Source organism: Bos taurus, chromosome 8, assembly GCF_002263795.3.
Source record: "Bos taurus isolate L1 Dominette 01449 registration number 42190680 breed Hereford chromosome 8, ARS-UCD2.0, whole genome shotgun sequence".
NCBI lineage: Eukaryota > Metazoa > Chordata > Mammalia > Artiodactyla > Bovidae > Bos > Bos taurus.
In genome coordinates, this window is record NC_037335.1 from 21,215,213 (window position 1) to 21,231,942 (window position 16,730).

Below are 16,730 nucleotides of genomic sequence, written 5' to 3' on the forward strand. Positions count from 1 at the left end.
TTGAATGTAGATTTTACCCATACCCTGACTAAATATGACCATGGGCAATTTACATAACTCTACTAATCATGAGATTCCCTGTCTTTAAATTCTGTTATGCCATTACTTAGGTGAAATGGTTATTGTGGAAATTTGATTTGCTAATATACAAAGTACTTGACACGGTGCCTGGTATACAAGAAGCTACCTAATTATACACACAGACAATCACACTTAGATATTCATTGAGTTTCAGTTTAGTTCAGTCACTCAGTCGTGTCCAACTCTTTGCAACCCCATGGACTGCGGCACGCCAGGCTTCCCTGTCCATCACCAACTCCCAGAGCTTACTCAAACTCATGTCAATCGAGTCAGTGTCATCCCTTTCCCCTCCTGCCTTCAATCTTTCCCAGCATCAGAGACTTTTCAAATGAGTCACTTCTCCGCATCAGGTGACCAAAATATTGGAGTTTCAGCTTCAGCATCAGTCCTTCCAATGAATATTCAGGACTGATTTCCTTTAGGATTGACTGGTTAGATCTCCTTGCAGTCCAAGGGACTCTCGAGAGTCTTCTCTAACACCACAGTTCAAAAGCATCAATTCTTCAGCACTCAGGTTTCTTTATAGTCCAACCCTCACATCTATATATGACTACTGGAAAAACCACAGCTTTGACTAGAGGGACCTTTTTTGGCAAAGTAATCTCTCTGCTTTTTAACATGCTGTCTATGTTGGTCATAGTTTTTCTTCCAAGGAGCAAGTGTCTTTTACTTTCATGCCTGCAGTCACCATCTGCAGTTATAGTCAGATCAGATCAGATCAGATCAGTCGCTCAGTCATGTCCGACTCTTTGCGACCCCATGAATCGCTGCACGCCAGGCCTCCCTGTCCATCACCAACTCTCGGAGTTCACTCAGACTCACGTCCATTGAGTCGGTGATGCCATCCAGCCATCTCATCCTCTGTCGTCCCCTTCTCCTCCTGCCCCCAATCCCTCCCAGCATCAGAGTCTTTTCCCATGAGTCAACTCTTCACATGAGGTGGCCAAAGTGCTGGAGTTTCAGCTTTAGCATCATTCCTTCCAAAGAAATCCCAGGGCTGATCTCCTTCAGAATGGACTGGTTGGATCTCCTTGCAGCCCAAGGGACTCTCAAGAGTCTTCTCCAACACCACAGTTCAAAAGCATCAATTCTTCGGCGCTCTGCCTTCTTCACAGTCCAACTCTCACATCCATACATGACCACAGGAAAAACCATAGCCTTGACTAGACGGACCTTTGTTGGCAAAGTAATGTCTCTGCTTTTCAATATGCTATCTAGGTTGGTCATAACTTTCCTTCCAAGGAGTAAGCGTCTTTTAATTTCATGGCTGCAGTCACCATCTGCAGTGATTTTGGAGCCCAGAAAAATAAAGTCTGACACTGTTTCCCCATCTATCTCCCATGAAGTGGTGGGACCAGATGCCATGATCTTCATTTTCTGAATGTTGAGCTTTAAGCCAACTTTTTCACTCTCCACTTTCACTTTCATCAAGAGGCTTTTGAGTTCCTCTTCACTTTCTGCCATAATGGTGGTGTCATCTGCATAGCTGAGGTTATTGATATTTCTCCTGGCAATCTTGATTCCAGCTTGTGTTTCTTCCAGTCCAACGTGCAGTGATAGTGGAGCCCCCCAAAATAAAGTCTCTCAGTGTTTCCACAGTTTCCCCATCTTTTGGCCATAAAGTGATGGGACTGGATGCCATGATCTTAGCTTTCTGAATGTTGAGCTTTAAGCCAACTTTTCCACTCTCTTCTTTCACTTTCATCAACAGGCTCTTTAGTTCTTCACATTCTGCCATAAGGGTGGTGTCATCTGTATATCTGAGGTTATTGATATTTCTCTTGGCCATCTTGATTCCAGCTTGTGCTTCATCCAGTCCAGCATTTCTCATGATGTACCCTGCAAATAAGTTAAATAAGCAGGGTCACCATATATAGTCTTGACATACTACTTTCCTGACTTGGAACCAGTCTGTTGTTCCATGTCCAGTTCTAATTATTGCTTCTTGACATGCATACAGATTTTTCAGGAGGCAGGTCTGGTATTCCCATCTCTTTCAGAATTTTCCACAGTTTGATGTGATCCACACAGTCAAAGGCTATGGTGTAGTCAATAAAGCAGAAATAGATGATTTCTGCAACTCTCTAGCTTTTTCGATGATCTAACAGATATTTGCAATTTGATCTCTGGTTCCTCTGCCTTTTCTAAATCCAGCTTGAACATCTGGAAGTTCACAGTTCATGTACTGTTGAAGCCCGGCTTGGAGAATTTTGAGCATTACTTGTTAACATGTGAGATGAGTGCAATTGTGTGGTAGTTTGAACATTCTTTGGCATTGCCTTTCTTTGAGATTGGTTTGAAAGCTGACCTTTTCCAGTCCTGTGGCTATTGCTGAGTTTTCCAATTTTGCTGACATATTGAGTGCAGCACATTCACAGCATCATCTTTTAGGATTTGAAATAGCTCAACTGGAATTCCATCACCTCCACTAGCTTTGTTTGTAGTCATGCTTCCTAAGGCCCACTTGACTTCATATTCCAGGATGTCTGGCTCTAGGTCAGTGATCACACCTTCGTGGTTATCTGGGTCATGAAGATCTTTTTTCGTACAGTTCTTCCGTGTACTCCTGCCAGCTCTTATTAATATCTTCTGCTTCTGTTAGGTCCATACCATTTCTGTCCTTTATCAAGCCCATCTTTGAATGAAATACTCCCTTGGTATCTCTAATTTTCTTGAAGAGATCTCTAGTCTTTCCTATTCCTTTGCTTTCCTCTGTCTCTTTGCAATGATCAAAGCTAAGGAAGCTAAGGAAGGCTTTCTTTTCTCTCTGCTGTTCTTTGGAACGCTGCATTCCTATGGGTATATCTTTCCTATTCTCCTTTTCATTTTGTGTCTTTTCTCAGCTATTTGTAAGGCCTCCTCAGGCAACCATTTTGCCTTTTTGAATTTCCTTTTCTTGGAGATGGTCTTGGTCACTCCCTGCTATACAATGTCACAAACCTTGGTCCATAGTTCCTCAGGCACTCAGTCTATCAGATTTAATCCCTTGAATCTATTTATCACTTCCATTGTATAATCATAAGATTTGATTTAGGTCATACCTGAATGGTCTAGTGAATTTCCCCGCTTTCTTCAATTTCAGCCTGAATTTGGCAATAAGCAGTTTATGATCTGAGCCACAGTCAGCTCCTGGTCTTGTTTTTGCTGACTGTATAAAGCTTCTCCACCTTTGGCTGCAAAGAATATAATCAATGTGATTGTTGTATTGACCATCTGGTGATGTCCATGTGTATAGTTGTCTCTTGTGTTGTTGGAATTCCAAGGCCAAATTTGCTTGTTACTCCAGGTATCTCTTTACTTCCTACTTTTGCATTCCAATCCCCTATAATGAAAAGTTGGGGTGTTAGTTCTAGAAGGTCTGTATGTCTTCATAGAAGACCTTGTTCAACTTCAGCTTCTTCAGCATTCCTGTTTGGGGCATAGACTGGGATTATTGTGATGTTGAATGGTTTGCTTTGGAAACTAACAGAGATCATTTTGTTGTTTTTGAGATTGCATCCAAGTACTGCATTTCAGATTCTTTTATTGACTATGATGGCTACACCCTTTCTTCTAAGGGATTCTTGCCCATGGTAGTAGATATAATGGTCATCTGATTTAAATTCACCCATTCCAGTCCATTTTAGTTCACTGATTCCTAAAATGTTGACATTCACTCTTGCCATCACCTGTTTGACCACTTCCAATTTGCCTTGATTCATGGACTTAACATTCCAGGTTCCTATGCAATATTGCTCTTACAGCATCAGACTTTACCTCTATCACTGCTCACTTTCACAACTGGGTGGTGTTTTTGCTTTGGTTCTGTCTCTTCATTCTTTCTGGAGTAATTTCTGCACTGATCTCCAGTAGCATATTGGGCACCTACTGACCTGGGGAGTTCATCTTTCAGTGTCCTATCATTTTGCCTTTTCATACTGTTCAGGGGGTTCTCAAGGCAAGAATACTGAAGTGGTTTGCCATTCCCTTCTCCAGTGGACCACATTTTGTCATAACTCTCCACCATGACCCGTTTGTTTTGGGTGGCCCTACATGGCATGGTTCATAGTTTCATTGACTTTATATATATTTAAATCTTTAAGTCACGATAAAATGTTATTGTCTCTCTTGCACTTATATAGACAAACTATCAATGTTTATCACATTAACATACTTTTAAAAACACTTTAAAAGATTAAAATATTATACAAATTGAAACACTCATAATATGGACAAAAAAGCATGGTATTTTAAAGAACACCAGTTACTCCAGTTATTGACTTCAGTTACTTTCTAAAGCCTTATGAATGAGAGGTGAGACCAATGATCACCTGCCATTTCCCTATCATGGGTCACACACAAGCTTCAGTCAATAGAGCATTTGGTTAATAGGTCAATAGTGAGCACTCATCTGACATACACATACAAATGCTTCTTCTGATATGTAAACCCTAAGATTCTGCCAATAAGCCCCAAATTCCCAGCTCACGATGTCCTCACCTTTGTCTAATGCCATCTCCTTGAGTATATAGATGGGAACTATCACTTGTTTCTACTCAAGAAAATTCAGCAAAGGTAAAGGAAGGTGCCAATGTAGTTAAGGTCCTAATCAGTTGATTTTAAATTAATCAAAGGAAGATTGGGTGGATATGATATGTTTTTTGATAGTTGAAAGTTCTATAAAATGGGAATGGGAGCTCCCTGAGGTCAAAGACTAGTGAATATAAAGAAAAAAAAAAATGTCTGGGTGTAGGTGCTTTGGTGTGAGAGAAAGGATAGAAAGTGCTTTGGAGGCATCATAGTCCTTCGCAACCTGAGAGGAGAGGAGTGGAATTGTTCACATGAAGAAAAACAAAACGATGTTATGTAGGTCTGTGGGAAGGGTCCTAGGGGCATGATTGGAGTTTCAGATGAATCTAGGGGCCTTACTGGATGGACACCCATTGGACCACTTCTAAACTTATAAAACACAAGGAAATACAATAGCTCCTCTTGCAGTTCATATGTGGAAAATTTAACTGTTTACACAAAATATAGACTCACAATAGAGATGAAATGGAGCTTAAGAGTCCTTGAATCTATTTCTTTTCTTTTGCTGGTGAGAAAAAAAGGACAAGGGGTGGTAAATGACTGCTTTATTGGTATTCAGCAAGTTATTATTAGAGCTGGAAATAGAATAAATATATCTATATAGTAGTATGTATTTAATAGACATCTATAAATGATGTATGGACTAGATTAAATATATATTTATATATGTAATTAAAGATATACTATTTCATTTAATTATATATTAATTTAAATAGTAAATTATTGTATAAATGTATTATTATTATGTAACTCTATATTAAATATATATATTTATCCCAAAAGGCAGTTTTAATATAATTTAGTTCAAAGGAAATGTAGGAGACCTGGGTTCAAACCCTGGGTCAGGAAGATCCCCTAGAGAAGGGAATTGCATCCCACTCCAGTATTCTTGCTTGGAGAATTCCTTGGTGGGCTACAGTCCACAGAGTCACAAAAAGTTGAACATGACTGAGCAACTACACACAGTCTGATGCTTTGCTTTTATAGACTGGGAAAACTGGGAGCCCGAAGAATTACATGACAAAGTCATTGTCTCCAAACATAACACCAATAATGTTGCAAAATGAATTGAAGCAATTCATTTGTGTTGTTTTTTCATTTTTCAATTTTACTACTTTCTACTATTTATGAGCACACTAATATTACATAGATTTGCAGATATTTATCCTTCCCTGTGACACTCCTGATTTCTCCTGCTCCACCTATGAAACTCCTGTGGTACTAGATATCCTTTAGCTCATCTACCTTCTGTCTGTCCCCTCACATACCAGAATTTACCTGCCCCCATCCCAGTCCTTCTGAGCCTTTTGTCAAGTCGTTGTTTTCTATGTTTGTAAGGAAGTCACTCTACAGTGTTAAAAAATTACTATTTTCTCTCCTAGAGATATATGCATTTTCAAAGCAATCATGAACATACCACGATTAAATTTCCTGAAATAATGTCCAATATTAGAATTTTTACATTGTTGAGAAAATGTTTCTGGAGAATATACTTGAAGCTTTTAGACAATATCATAAAATGACTTAGAAACATAACTAAAGCTAGTTGCTAGGAAGTCACTTCAAAAGGTAAACTGGAAGTAAACTGGGGATGTGGAAATAACATCTTAAAAAAACCCCAATGCTTTATAAGTCATAGGCACAGATACTTTCTGCACTGAAAGTATTTTCTATAATACTTTCATTATAGTACTTTAATACTATATTAAAGTACTATAATACTTTCATTATTTCAATAGGAAATAAAAATTTCCTGTTTTCAATGTAGAACTTGAGCTGAATCTAAAGTGCTTAGACTGGCTATGGAAAATCCCAGGGTATATGTTGTTTAAACTGTTTTGTTGGTCCCCCACTATTTTTAATGATATTTTTCCCTTACCTGAATAACCCAGAGGCTGAGCAAATTCATCCCAAATCCTGTGGTTCTTTTTAAACTCAGCTCCATTCTCACCTCTCTTGCTCTGCTTCTTCCCACCCCCTACTCAGTTGCCATGTTCAACAACACTTCAAAGGTGTTGCTGGCTTCATTTCTGGGCTTAGATTCTGTTTAAAGAAGAAGCTAAATTGGAATCAGTTTATCACCCTTGGCTAGGATTTTTAACAGAATTCAAAACCAGAGAGGAACCCCAGCCACATCTACAATAATACCAAGTGTATCAGCTGGGTGCTTGATCTTCAAAGGAAGCTATAGACCTGTATAAAGTTCCCTTGTCACTGCTAGCACTGTATCTTGAACTATGATGCCCAGCTTCATGGACACCCAGGGTACTTTAAGTATTTTTAGTTTTCTTTAAAAGAGGAGAAATTAGCCTTATTTTACATATATTTCTCTACATGATGATGCTTTTACTAAAATTAAACCAAATGGAGAGAAATGAGTAGATACACAGGCACAAAAGATTCTCAAATTAATCTTTCATTTACTTGGAATCATTTAAGTGGTAGTACTGAGAGCATAAACCCTAACCGTCAATTAACTTACAGGGTGGATTAAGCACAGCTACCATCAAGCTCCTTCATCTAACAGGCTGTGGTACGAGGGATGTAGTCAGTTGAAACCAGAACCATTGATTTTAAGAAAGTGTTAAGCCTTATTCCATGTTTCCTTTTGGTTTCAAGCTTTGCTTAACATATATCTTACATTTAACAAAGCTGCTCTATGCCTAATCAGTGGCTTGAATACTATATTTCATCCTCTGTAAGTGTCATGATACATTTTTTTATTTTTTAATTTAAATTTGTCTATTTTAATAGGAGGCTAATTACTTTACGATATTGTATTGGTTTTGCCATACATCAACATGAATCCACCATGGGTGTACACGTGTTCCCCATCCTGAACGTCCCTCCCACCTCCCTCCCACTACCATCCCTCTGGGTCATCCCAGTGCACCAGCCTCAAGCATCCTGTATCCTGCATCGAACCAGGACTGGTGAGCGATTCGTTTCTTATATGATATTATACATGTTTCAATGCCATTCTCCCAAATCATCCCACCCTTGCCCTCTCCCACAGAGTCCAAAAGACTGTTCTATACATCTTTGTCTCTTTTGCTGTCTCGCATACAGGGTTATCATTACCATCTTTCTAAATACCATATATATGCATTAGTATACTGTATTGGTGTTTTTCTTTCTGGCTTACTTCAGTCTGTATAATAGGCTCCAGTTTCATCCACCTCATTAGAACTGATTCAAATGTATTCTTTTTAATGGCTGAGTAATACTCCATCGTGTATATGTACCACAGCTTTCTTATCCATTCATCTGCTGATGGGCATCTAGGTTGCTTCCATGTCCTAGCTATTATAAACAGTGCTGCAATGAACAATGGGGTACACATGTCTCTTCCACTTCTGGTTTCCTCGGTGTGTATGCCTAAAATCAACATACAGAAATCCCTTGCATTCCTATGTACTAATAATGAGAAAATAGAAAGAGAAATTAAGGAAACAATCCCATTCACCATTGAAATGAAAAGAATAAAATACTTAGGAATATATCTACCTAAAGAAACTAAAGACCTATATATAGAAAACTATAAAACACCGGTGAAAGAAATCAAACAGGACACTAATAGATGGAGAAATATACCATGTTCATGGATCAGAAGAATCAATATAGTGAAAATGAGTATACTACCCAAAGCAATTTATAGATTCAATGCAATCCCTATCAAGCTACCAACAGTATTCTTCACAGAGCTAGAACAAATAATTTCACAATTTGTATGGAAATACAAAAAACCTCGAATAGCCAAAGCAATCTTCAGAAAGAAGAATGGAACTGGAGGAATCAACCTGCCTGACTTCAGGCTCTACTACAAAGCCACAGTTATCAAGATAGTATGGTACTGGCACAAAGACAGAAATATAGATCAATGGAACAAAATAGAAAGCCCAGAGATAAATCCACACACCTATGGACACCTTATCTTTGACAAAGGAGGCAAGAATATACAATGGAGAAAAGACAATCTCTTTAACAAGTGGTGCTGGGAAATCTGGTCAACCATTTGTAAAAGAATGAAACTAGAACACTTTCTGACACCATACACAAAAATAAACTCAAAATAGATTAAACATCTAAACGTAAGACCAGAAACTATAAAACTCCTAGAGGAGAACATAGGCAAAACACTCTATGACATACATCACAGCAGGATCCTCTATGACCCACCTCCCAGAATATTGGAAACAAAAGCAAAAATAAACAAATGGGACCTAATTAAAATTAAAAGCTTCTGTACAACAAAGGAAACTATAAGCAAGGTGAAAAGACAGCCTTCAGAATGGGAGAAAATAATAGCAAATGAAGCAACTGACAAACAACTTATCTCAAAAATATACAAGCAACTCCTGCAGCTCAATTCCATGATACATTTTAAAAGACTTTTCACTTGAGATGAATGTTGAATGATGGACAGATCTTCATAGGATAGGACAGGTAAACTCCAAGCAAAGACAGTAGCATAAACAAAAGGACAGTGGCATGAAATAACAGGACATATTTGTGGAACTGCATGCATTTCTAAGTGGCTGATATGAGGATGGAGGCAGAGGTGACCTTACTAGGAAGTGAGGCTAAGGAACAGGCTGAAGAAACATTACTCAGTTTAGATTGGCTGACTGAGTATGCGGAAGGACTACTGGTAGGGGCACCATATAGAAAAGAGAGACTCAAGGATCATGAGAGGAGTTTGAGAGTGTAGTAGGTCAGAAGAAAATGCAGCTAAGAGGTCAGTGGACATAAAATTCAGGAGAGACTTGAAAGTAAACCAAGTTGAAGGGATAATCAAAGAATATATTTATGAAATGGATCATGGTGTTGGTATTCAATGATATGAGAAAGTGAAACAGAGCGAAGAACTGAATAAGTGAATTGTGTCATTTTATGAACTTAAAGCTGAAAACATGGTGACTATACCAGGGTGATCCATTTATTTAGAGTTTAATTCATGGAAGACAGAAAAGCTCCTCAAATGTATCTTTGTTAGACTACATGGTTCAAGGGAAAGCCCATGGCTTTTGAAGTCTGAAGACCCATGTTGCTTTTTCATCTGTGCCTCTGTATCTGTGAAATGTTGGAATGTTGAGGTTTTCATGAGTATAAACTGAATAATAATACCAGTTACCCTACAGAATATTGTGAATATTAAATACATTTATGTAAAATACCTGACACAACTTTTGACAGATATTGGCTGCATAATAAATGTTAATTTTCCTTACTGTAGAAAATCTACTTGAGGTATGTTTGCATTTTCAGAGCTTTAGAAAGGATTTTGTAGTAAGATGCAGCAACATGGGCAGGAATGTATAAATACAAGAAGAGAAAAAGGAGCCAGGGACCATATTAAGGGTAAAGTCAATTGTGGCCAAGCAGTATAGAACTGAGCAACATTAAGCCATTGGATTATCTTGTGAGAGACGTGAGCAGAGCTGTATCCTTGGTAATTAGGGCCTGTGATCCTTCTAGGTTGATAACTTTTTTTACGAGCTTATCCTCTGGTCTTTATAATTTGGTGCTATTTGAAAAAAATATTTCCTGTTTATCCTAGTTATGAACAATTCAAGTAATGATTTCAGCCATCAAAATTTTGCACCAAAATGTAACACAGTTTGCAGAACTTTATCTGTGAAAGTAATTAGTAAAACAGCTTTATTTTATTGTCATTCAATTAAATCTAGATCTCATTATTTCTGTTTCTACTATGTACTAAGCACCACGTGGGGTCAATGGGTAAAGAAAACTTAAGAAATATCCCATTTCTGCAAAGACCTCACGTTTTAATATCCTACTTCTACTCATATGGACTTTTCTCATTACTGACTCATAGGGTATAGTAACTTTACATACTACTGTGTGTTACACTGGAGCAAGGTAGAGTTTATAAAACTGGACAAAATGTCATAGTCCTTTACATTATTTTTCAAAACTGTCTAGTGTCCTTTCATACTAGAAGTTTATCTTTGCTTAAATTTTATCTGAATATCAAAAATAAGATAGAATGAAACTTCTAGAATCAATAATTATTTTCAGGGCAAGAAATTATTTTACTAGGTCCCAAACATTCTGATACCAATAGAATACTGTTTTAGCAATGTAATATAGTCTTCAAAGGCAGGTTTTATTTCTTGTTCCACTTTCTCAGGGGCAGGGCTAGACTTTTCAAGGTATCTCACCAAATTTTTCTCAGTAACCCTTTTCCAAAGCTGGTAGATTGAGTGATAAAACTCTCTCTTACTCTAAATGTGTACTTTTCCTCATAGTAAGTACTCTTAAAATCTTATTTTTAAACTCTCATTCTCCCATCCAAATTGATACCTGATGATGCTAATTTCTAAATTAGAGCATCTTCTATCTCTACTCTCTCTAACTATGCCAGGCCATTATTTATCATGCAATTCATTGTAATAGCCTCCTAAACCAACTTTTCCTCTTCTGTCCTGCTCTATTGGCAAAGTAATCATTCAAATAAGAAACTCTGGCCACAGAATTCACTTACTAAATAGTTTCAGTGGAGCCTTATTGTCTACAAGATCGAATTCAATTCTCTTTCTTTAGAATAAAAAAAGTCTTCCATAAACTGATCTGCCTAAATGTTTGGCATTTCTTCATGGCACTCCTTGCTTTACTTTAGCTACAATGTTAAATATCTTTATGCCCTGTGATGTTTCACCCCAGTCTGTGCTCACTATGAAAATTCAGCTTGAAATACCCTCTTCTTATCTCCTACTTGTTCATTTGACCACCTTGTTCACTCATATTTCAAGAAGTTCATGTGTTATTTCTTCCAGGAAGCATTCTCTGACACCTTTACATCAAGCAGGATCAAATCCACTTCCTCTTAACTTAAATAGCTCTCTGTGTACCCTTTTATCACAGTACTCATTATTGCAGTTATCTGTATAGATTCTGAGCCTCTTCATGTCAAAAGTCATTGTCCTAAGTTTTTGTGTCATTATCTTCTGTTGTTCCTGAGATACAATCATCATTCAATAAGTATTTCATGAAGCATACCTATTCTCCCTACTTTGCCAAAATAAGCACAACATATTCACCACAGTTGCCATTTTCCTATGAATATGTCTCTCCACTCAATCCTACTTAATAAATTTGATAACTCTCACTAACCCTGATAGACATATTTTGAGTATTGGTGTTAGCTTTCCTATCTGCTCAGATTTGGTCATGTGTACTATTTGGTGTTTTCAGGCACCCCACTCCAGTACTCTTGCCTGGAAAATCCCATGGATGGAGGAGCCTGTTGGGCTGCAATCCATGGGATCGCTAAGAGTCGGACACAACTGAGCAACTTCCCTTTCACTTTTCACTTTCATGCATTGAAGAATGAAATGGCAACCCACTCCATTGTTCTTGCCTGGAGAATCCCAGGGACGGGGAGCCTGGTGGGCTGCTGTCCATGGGGTTGCACAGAGTCAGACACGACTGACGCAACTTAGCAGCAGCAGCAGCAGCAGTCCTTAATTACTTTTATAATTTATTAGTGAATTTTATTCCAGAATTATCAGGTTTCTTTTGTAGCCTGTAGAGAGAGATTCAACAAAAGCCATATAAAATCTAAGTTATTTACAGTCTCTGTCTTAATTACAGATATGCTATGCATTTTATTAACTCCTTCAAAGATTCTTAAGTATACGAAAAAAAGGAAAACTAACTTTGGTAATAATTACACTAATGTTATCTTGATCAATTCATCTTTGCTACCTTGGATCCTAATGGCTAAAGGCTTTGTTGCAAAATAACCAGGTCCCAGATACTAAGTGTTTTGCTAATGGCTTACCTTTCTTGAAATTATTGCTAAACATGAACTTAAGCTTGAAAAAGTTGTGAATAAATTCCCAGTTCAAAACTTTCTTAATTTTACCTATATATCAGCTTCCTAATATAAACTATACTGATTCTTTCTTATACTACTAACAAATCTTTTGTGACATACAGAAAGATGGCACCAATAGATATTGGTAAATAGTTTTTATGCTTTTTCTTCATATACTTAGGTAATTGAAGTCTAAAGTAAACTTCATTTGAAATGCAATAGTGCAACTTCTATAAACACTAATAGATATGTATTGCTGCTAAGTCACTTCAGTCATGTCCGACTCTATTATGTGACCCCATAGACAGCAGCCCACCAGGCTCCCCCATCCCTGGGATTCTCCAGGCAAAAGTACTGGAGTGGGTTGCCATTTCCTTCTCCAATGCAGGAAAGTGAAAAGTGAAAGGGAAGTCACTCAGTTGTGTCCGACTCTTCGAGACCCCATGGACTGCAGCCTACCAGACTCCTCCATCCATGGGATTTTCCAGGCAAGAGTACTGGAGAGGGGTGCCATTGCCTTCTCCATAGATATGTATTAAGGTAACCAATACTTGTAGTTAGATCTCATGGGAGATTTCTTGAAAGGGTAAGTGTTAATTGTTCAGTTGTGTGCAACTTTTTGTGACCTCATGGACTGGAGCTAGCCAGGCTCTTCTGTCCATGGGATTCTCCAGGCAAGAATACCGGAATGGGTTGCCATTTTCTTCTCCAGGAGATCTTCCCAACCCAGGGATTGAACCCAGGTCTCCAGCATTGCAGACAGAATCTTTACCATCTGAGCCACCAGGGAAGCAGACCTAAGTAAATGCATCTTAATTTAAAAGTGAGTATGGGGGTGGGGGGAGTGTGCCACACTTCCCTGGTGGCTCAGACAGTAAAGAATCTGCCCACAGTGTGGGAGACCTGGGTTTAATCCCTGGGTCCAGAAAATCCCCTGGAGAAAGGAATGGCAACCCACTCCAATATTCTTGCCTGGAGAATTCCATGGACAGAGGAGCCTGGTGGGCTACAGTTCACTGGATCACAAAGACTAGGATACGACTAAGTGACTAACACACACACACACACACACACACACACACACACACACACACACACACACACATAAGAGAGGGACACCTGGAAGAACTATCCCCATACCAGTTTCTAACACATGAAATGAAAGCATGCTTAAAAATATTATTTACTAGACAGAGGTATAAATATTACACTATGATTCCTGTAATTTAGGGACTTGGATTTTTATATTTACTATCTCTGTATCAAGTGGAACTAACTTTCCATTTAAGGTGGTCACAGACATCAGAAAAAGCAAGAGCATTCCAGGAAAACATCTACTTCTGCTTTATTGACTATGCCAAGGCATTTGACTGTGTGAATCACAACAAACTGGAAAATTCTTCAAGAGATGGGAATACCAGACCACCTTACCTGCCTCCTGAGAAATTGTATGCACGTCAAGAAACAACAGTTAGAATGGGACATGGAACAACCGACTGGTTCCAAATTGGGAAAGGAGTATGTCAAGGCTGTATATTGTGACCCTGTTTATTTATCTTCTATGCAGAGTACATCATGCAAAATGCTAGGATGGATGAAGCAGAAGCTGGAATCAAGATTGCCAGGAGAAATATCAATAACCTCAGATATGCAGATGACATCACCCTTATGGCAGAAAGTGAGAAGAACTAAAAAGCCTCTTGATGAAAGTGAAAGAGGAGAGTAAAAAAGCTGGCTTAAAACTCAACATTCAAAAAACAAAGATCATGGCATCCGGTCCCATCACTTCATGGCAAATAGATTGGAAAAAATGGAAACAGTGACAGACTTTATTTTGGGAGGCTCCAAAATCACTGCATATGGTGACTACAGCCATGAAATTAAAAGACACTTGGTCCTTGAAAGAACAGCTATGACCAACCTGAGCTTCCCTGGTGGCTCGGATGGTAAAGAATCTGCCTGAAATGTGGGAGACCCAGGTTTGATCCCTGGGTTGGGACAATCCCTTGGAGAAGGAAATGGCAACCCACTGCAGTATTCTTGCCTGGAAAATCCCATGGACAGGGTGCCTAGTGGGCTACAGTCCACAGGGTCACAAAGAGTTGGACACAACAAGAGTTGCTCCATGTCTGGTTCTAACCTAGACAGCATATTAAAAAGCAGAGACATTACTTTGCCAACAAATGTCTGTCTAGTCAAGGCTATGGTTTTTCCAGTAGTCATATATGGATGTGAGAATTGGACTATAAAGAAAGCTGTGCATCAAAAAACTGATGCTTTTGAACTGTGGTGTTGGAGAAGACTCTTGAGAGTCCCTTGGACTGCAAGGAGATCCAACCAGTCCATCCTAAAGGAGATCAGTACTGAATATTCATTGGAAGGACTGATGCTGAAGCTGAAACTCCAATACTTTGGCCACCTGATGAGAAGAACTGACTCACTTAAAAGACCCTGATGCTGAGAAAGATAGAAGGTAGGAGGGGAAGGGGATGACAGAGGGTGAGATGGTTGGATGGCATCACGGATTAGATGGACATGAGTTTGAGTAAGCTCTGGAAGTAGGTGATGGACAGGGAAGCCTGGAGTGTTGTAGTCCATGGGGTTGTAAAGAGTTGAACACAAAAGAGTGACTAAATTGAGCTGAGACATCATAAATGGTATTTTTGGATCAATTTTTCTGGTAGTAATAAGTTATTTCAGTTTAAAGCTTATCTACTTGACCTAAGCTTTTAACCCAATCTTTCTTATAGGATGGCTTCCCTGGTGGCTCAGAGGTTAAAGCATCTGCCTGCAATGTGGGAGACCCAGGTTCAATCCCTGGGTTGGGAAGATCCCCTGGAGAAGGAAATGGCAACCCACTCCAGTATTCTTGCCTGGAGAATCCCATGGAGGGACGAGCCTGGTAGGTTACAGTCCACGGGGTCGCAAAGAGTCAGATGACTGAGCTACTTCACTTTCACTTTCCTATAGGATAAAAATGTCAGGAATACACTACTAGCAACCTACTATTTTGCAAATGTTCTCAGTCTCAAAAAATCTGATCAAAGAGGGAGTTTCTGAGTTAGATACGTAATTTGAATAATACTATTTAAAACTTTACCATCGGAGCCACACTGCCAGGCAGGCAAAATAGAGCGGAGAATGTAACAGGTATACTCACAGGGATACAAAAACTTTACTCCCAACCTCATGGCCTTCATCTACAGATCTAATTCTATTTCACTGAGGAAAAATAATTCCCTGGCCTTATCACAATGCATATTCCAATAGTGACCTCAATGTGGTGAGGAGGATGACAGATAATACAAGCAAAAGAGTCTATGGGGGGAAACTTCGGGGGGAATCCTAGCCAGCTGTGCACTGAAGTAACAGATACCCACCCTAGAAACCAGATAATCTTTATAGAATTTTGACAAATGGAATAAACAGAATAAATAACCTCCACACTGAGATTATAACAACAGGAATTATTGAATGGCTTGTTTAGCTGCAGCTCTGTGATTTGGATTTGGCATGCCATGTTCCACTGCAGCATAGTTACAGGACATTAATGTTTCTTTGGGTGACATTGACAGCAAAATGGGAAAACTCAGAAGATGACAGCTGCCCCTACTGTATTATTTATTATTACTTACCATACATTTCATAAGTAGGTTTATGCATTCAGACACAAGAAACAAACCTGAAGGCTCCAAAGAACACATAAATTCAAACAGATAGACACAACTTGGAATATTGTGTTATTAGGTTTGCTTTTATATGGATTGACATGTATGAATCAATAAAAAATCAGACTAACATACATTTCTCATGTCCATGGATTTAAGAAATACACATTATGCTTTTGAAAATCTGTGGTAAAATACAAATTTCTTAAAGAAAATTTGGTTTTATATAAATAATCAGAAAAGAATATTCTTTTATAATCTACCACTCATCAATAACTACTATTATTTTTTTAAAGTTTTGAAATATAATATGCATGTGAAAAATATTGTGAAACAATCACTCATAAATTCTCAACCAATAACAAATACTGCTGCTGCTGCTGCTGCTAAGTCACTTCAGTCGTGTCTGACTCTGTGTGACCCCATAGACGGCAGCCCACCACGCTCCCTTGTCCCTGGGATTCTCCAGGCAAGAACACTGGAGTGGGTTGCCATTTCCTTCTCCAGTGCATGAAGGTGAAAAGTGAAAGTGAAGTCACTCAGTCCTGTCCGACTCTGAGCGACCCCAT